Genomic DNA, 6,112 nt, shown 5'->3' with positions numbered 1-6,112 from the left:
CATTAATGAATGCACTTTGTGCGAGACAGGCTCATGCTAAAGGAAATCAATTTGGCTTTATTCAAATGCAACATATTTATTAATTTTCCATTTGAGTCAACTACCCCATCTCTTTCCTAGCGACTATAATCCTAAAACAATAGTACACAAGAATGACAAAGATGTACTCTGTTAACAGTTTAAAAATGCAAATGTTTTGAACCACATGAGAATGTCTATTTAAAAAAATGACCTCTGGGTTACATATTTTATGTATGGCAATGCCACAGAAGGCTCAGCGCATCCATTTTTTCCGCTGAAGGAAACAGATGCAATAAACTGTCCTCCCCATTGGGCAGGATGACTTAATTAAAAGCTCAAGGACACGTCACGTGCGCCTCATTCCTTAATTGACTGTGAAGTGAATAGTGAAGCGAAATCTGTTCCTTTGCACATTTCTATTGAGTGCATTTTGCATATAACTAGACTGAGGTGAGGAAGCGCTCTGTTTCCAAGCAGGGTTCAGAGGCAGCGTGTTCTAAATGTGTGCACACTCGCAAGATCTCGCACCTCTGATGATCTCAGATGTTACTTCAAGCCTGGCCGCTGTTTACAAGCCCGGCCTCAGAAACAGGATCTCCAGCAGATTAAGCCTACCGCATGCCTGAGCTGTTATCCACAAGAATAACTTTGCTATGCAATAGAGGTTATATCAAATTTACACCCTCAGCGTTTTCCAACTCTACGAGAGAGATGGGGAAGAGTTTTCTATGACGCAGCAACGGGGGAAAGCGAGGGCTCTCGGCTGTCACTCTTTGGATGAGGCCGGTCCCTACACTATTAAACAGCGGCAAAATAAATATGCTTTAGACAGAAAACATCAAATCGTTGACACCTCGGGTGAGGACGGAACTCATCTCCTTCACTTGTCTATTTTCCTCACCGAGTGCCTGTAGGGATTTCTGCATCATAATTGCCCAATGCTCCGCTTTGCCGGCGGAGCATGCGCCATTCCTGCAAGTTAAGCATGCATTGGTTGGGTGCCCCGGCGGAGTCTGTTGGGAGGAAGGTTGTGACATTGCATTAGCGACCTGAAGGGAGTTAATTACTGTGACTCATTCTCCTTGATTTCTCCTAGGTACGGGCGCTTTACAACTAACTGCAGGCTACTCTCGTTTTCAGCTGAATGGTGTGCAACTTGCTACTCCTTATGCAAAATCTGTAAGTCAATAAATAATTTGAGCAATTTGAAACATGCATTCAGATATTGTTAGCATTTTCGTGTGCATGCATCTCGGGTTTGGTTTTTTACGTTTTCAATTGTTTGCATTTCTCAATGGAATGTTTCTATATTTAATTGGAAAATTACAAGGAAATGCTATTTTCATGTGACGGAGTCAATGTGACTTATAATCATTGAGTATATTTGTCGTGAATAAGAACTGTGGCTTTGGAGAATATATATAAGCGGTCTGCATGTGTGCGCGAGCAAATAATAAAGCTGCGCATAAGAAAATAAAGGGTTCGCACTAAATATAGTTCCCACATATTGTTTCATATCTACACGGTGAACTGATGAAAATTAGATTTTCTGCAAACTATGCAAAATTAACCAGATATATGTTACAAATTATAATAAAAACATTAAGATGAATTCTATGAACAGTATTTATTTACTACTTTTGCAACCATGGCTCCTTTATTTTTTGTTTTTTTTGGGGAGGGGGGCCTTGTTAATCCATAGTCTCCTCAACGCACAGTCTTGAGAAAGTCACATCTTATCCACCCAACCCAGTTCCAAAATTGAAGTTTCTTTCTTTCTTGATTGTTATTCACAGTGGTTGGTTTCTTGTTTATGAGATTGAGGTATTCCCACAACTAATCATAAACAGCAGCTGTAAGATAGTAGCAAACCATTTTTATAGAGACAACCCTGAAACCATCTGCTTTCTCTAGAGGAATACTTTCCCATCTTTTGTGTGGGTCAAGTTGTATTAATAAGGGGGCATGTACAAATCAGTTGCACCAGGGAGACAGCCACAGAAAATAGAAGGAAGACAATATGTTGGAACGTGTTGTGGGAATTGACATCAGGATACCCGATTTGCAGAAATCCAGAACTTTGTGAACAAAGTTTACAATTTTCCTAGTTTAAGATGGATCCTTAGATATTAACTTGAATCTTGAGGTGGATCCAGTCTTACCAGTCTTACCACGGTGCATAGCCTAAGCAGAAGGGAACTGTAAAGACACTTTGACATGAATTAAAGGTATGTTTACTGACTGGGACAGTGAACTGTGACATCTTCATGCAAAATCTGCTGAATTATTGGATAGGTTCCAGAATGAAAACACAATATTCTATGACAGTCCTGAAAAATTGGAGACTATAACCATGATGATTTCCTTGGCTGACCTATCACTGAAAATGGAGCTCTCCCTTCCTTGTAATTCCAACATGCACACAGGATTCTGTCACAGAATCCCTCATCAAGGCCCGTGCCAAAATGCATTCTTTCTCAGGCATCAACAAGCAAGACAAGTAAATGCATGTCCCTTATACATCTGAAGGTCACAAAGAATGCATTTTAGCAGAATAGTTATTTGAGACTAATTTAAACTGAAAAAGTAATCATGGCTTTCAATTTCAGACTAAAGCAGAGGGACATTAGATACGGTCTGGTAGACCAGGTCATCTTGTTTTTAACTATGGATGGAACTTCCAAAAAGTATGCTGAATTTGACTCCCTAGAAATGTTCTTGGGCTAATTGAAGGCTACAGAGATAGTGCACACTCCCTCACAAAGTGGAAAAACAGGATCACACGTATAAGAAGATTACAGAGGTCAGCGGTCTGTAAAGAACAGGGAAAGGTCTGTATGTTGAATATCCAAAAAGGTCTGAAACACGTGGTGGAAACTCTGGCAAGGGACAGGGACCAGGCTTTTCATCATCATAAGTGACAGTAGACACTGCCACACTCCAAATGATATGAACTGTTGTTCCATTGATAGCATTGGGTATGCACAGAGTTCCACACTTTATTATTTAGAGTCCTTAATTTCCAGCCGTCTATCACACATGAACCCTCAATCTATGTATGCTTGTAGACATTGCAGATTTGCAATTCATAGATTCATGTTTTCTGATAGTGTCATTAGTGACTAATCTTTCAAGCCTTATATTCCTAGCAGTGAGCATAGGTCCTAATTTCGATGTGCCATCCTAGTCTGTCCAGAGTTTTATTTTGTATTTTGTAATCACATTAGGTTTTCTAAAAACATGTACATTTTTGGTCCGTTTGTGCATCCATATAAGCAAAGTGCTTATTTAGAGTTTGGTGGAAGGAACACTCCATCACAAATGTGGCAGAAATGCCGTCCACCATATTACAAGTGCCAAATAGCCATTGGTATATGTAATAAGGCAGACAGGATATCCATTATGTTTTTACAGAATATCCTGTCCGCCAACGTGTAACTAACACCCAATATATTTTTGGCGCATTCAGGGCTATGACTTACTGCAATCCCCACATCAATATTCAACAAAGCCAGAAAGGTTAAAGCAAAATGTGGAGATATTTAATTTAATATTTAAAAAAATGTGCTCAGTATTTTACTAAAGGAAATGATGCCCTGAATCTCAAGAGTTCAGAAAAACCAAGTATGTGTGGGGAACATAGTCTGCAAAATCAATTGTGTAATATTAGCACAGATCACTTAATTGTGACATCATCCCAGATAATGGTTCTTTGGTCAGTTCATATATAAAAACTCAGCACTATAAATAAGGTATTAAAACTATAAATTGTCTAATTTTGTATGACCAAAGGAGTTTATTGATGCAAGCCAGTCTGCCTGTGCCTTGTCTGGCTGACCATATAAACACACTGTTCATGATGCTTGTGAGATGTTCAGAATTGTTTTACTACAACATGGTGATTCCTTTCATTCTCCATTGTGCAGGTTCAGAAACATGGCAATGCTTGACCTGCAACTCTGTTGCTCAGGGTTTGGGTGTGGGGGTATCAGAAATGCATGGATTTTCCATGGCTTTAATGTGGCCACAAGCTATAACTGAGATTATGCTGACTACAATGTTTGTCAGATTTTCAGCATTTTTTTCCAAATAAATAGTAATTTCCAACATTCTCCCCTGTGCAGGAGCATAATCCCTCCAAGGCTTGATCCAAAACTTTGTTCCTCTGGGTCTCTCACACATGATGGTTCCCTGGGTTTTCCAAGGGTGCAATATGCCCACAGACCATAAACTGAGTGCAATGCATCTTGAAAATTCAGGAAGCAACTGCATACAAAATGCTATTATAGGAACCACGTAGAACGGACATGGTTGTCGGCTGATCTCGCCGTAAACCACTCCCTCCTGTCACGTCAGGACGATGCGTGCGAAGTTGGCAATGGCTGCGGCCGACACGGAGAACAGTGTTGGTAAACGCTGCGCCGTGTAACGGGCTTTCAGAGATATGCGTGGCACTGAATGCGAGACTGATGTGTGCAAGTGCTTGAAAAGAAAAAGAAATTAGTTCAGTTGTTTGGGAAATCATCACCCTGCAGCGATTCTGTAGTGTAGCGCAACTGTTATTCAGGAGGAGACGCTGTAAGGAGTGGAGGTGGAAGAGTTGGCATCGGAGTCCCTTGTTTTTGCTCTCTCCCTGGCATCATTCCTCCTTTGTTGGCTATATAGCGATCTCTCTGGATTTGAAGTTTTTTTTTCTCCTAAGGGACTGATCCACTGGTTATATTCAGTGCACGCTGAACTCAACAGGACACGTTATGACATGCTTGGCTGCCCCCCCTACTCCAGGCAGTGGTCCAGTGACATATAAGAGGGAAGTGGAGTCCTTCTATCATTGCAGACCAGCAGGTTTCTCACTGGGGAGTAAGTGCATGCGTTCTGCTGTTGGCCCTGACAAAGTGTTGAGGTGCTACCTGGTAGAGGGTCGCTGGGGGGTCTCAAGCGCAGCTAGTACTTGGTACTTGGCTCTCTGTATACCTATACTCTTATAACTGCTGCAAACAGTACATAATTTTACATTAATCCTTAGACAGTGACCATCCCTCAAGAGGAGAGGGGAGAGGAGGAGGAGAGAAGAAGGGGAGAGAGAAGGCAGAAAGTAAAATTATTGGAGTCAGTCCCAAAATGCAAAACTGCTCAAAAGCTGCTGGAGCGGCAACCCACCTAAACTACCCTGTCCTGGCTCAGAGTCTCAAAAGGTAAGTGGGACAGGCTATAGCCCTGGCAAACAGTGCCGCCCATTTGTGGAAAGACCTGGCAATGCCCACAGAAAATCTGTAACACAGTACGACAGCCCCAGAACTGTCTCAGAAAAGCTGTCAGGGGGAGGAATCACGTGATTTGGAAACAAGCCTTAGCCCTGCTGCCAATGAATTAACTGGGGGAGGAAACCTCTCCTAACCAGATACATGTAGTAGACTTAGATGGGGCCAACTCTGAACATGAAGTAGGGACTGTAAAATCTAAGGAATTTAAAGAATACCCAGTAATCTATAAGGCAAAAACTGGTAAAGCTCTGGCATAGATAGGTTGGAGAACGTCCAGCCTGTGGTTTCACAGTCTCTATTTTCAACAGAGGATGCCTCTTCTAGTGGTGACTGTGATACTTTGTTGCAGCCTTCAGTGTCCCTCACACAGATATCGCTGTCACTGCCTGTGCCAGGAACTGCAGAGCAGGTAGCATTAGGAAGGGCAAAGGCTCCAGCAGGACAAAATGAATCCAGGCTTGATCCATCTCAGGAGGGTTCCTCCCATGTGGCCCCGCCATTTACTCTGCAGTGGGATGGTAAGACCCTGCTTAATCTAATTTTGGAGGCTATTCGGGAGCTCATATTCTCACAAACTATAGAGATAGCAGCCATACATGCCCGGCTCACAAAAATGTAAGACACTTTGGCTCAGATTCCAGAGAGATTAAATCAGGCTGAAGCAAGAATATCGCAGTTGGAGGACCAAGTTGTCATAATGAAGTACAAGGGAGCAGTTTTTCAGGTCCAAAAGTCCTCTATGGAATACAGGTTGGAGGAATTAGAGACTCATTCCAGGTGCTCGAATCCTCGTATTCTCGATGTTCCGGAGGGGCTAGAGGGACAGC

The 6,112-nt window shown here is 42.1% G+C and overlaps 1 long non-coding RNA gene across 1 annotated transcript in view; it reads left to right on the top strand.

Moving 5' to 3' along the window:
• Positions 1 to 1,119: 1,119 nt before the first annotated feature.
• Positions 1,120 to 6,112, top strand: part of LOC146862979 (uncharacterized) — a 30,878-nt gene continuing 25,885 nt past the window's right edge. Inside the window, exon 1 of the long non-coding RNA XR_014978539.1 lies at positions 1,120 to 1,200. This is a non-coding gene — a long non-coding RNA (uncharacterized LOC146862979). The remainder of the gene's footprint in view (positions 1,201 to 6,112) is intronic.

The sequence above is a fragment of the Triturus cristatus genome, chromosome 2_2 (genome assembly GCF_964204655.1).
Source record: "Triturus cristatus chromosome 2_2, aTriCri1.1, whole genome shotgun sequence".
Classification (NCBI taxonomy): domain Eukaryota; kingdom Metazoa; phylum Chordata; class Amphibia; order Caudata; family Salamandridae; genus Triturus; species Triturus cristatus.
Note: the sequence above shows the minus strand (reverse complement) of the source record. Positions and strands in the feature narration are given on the sequence as shown.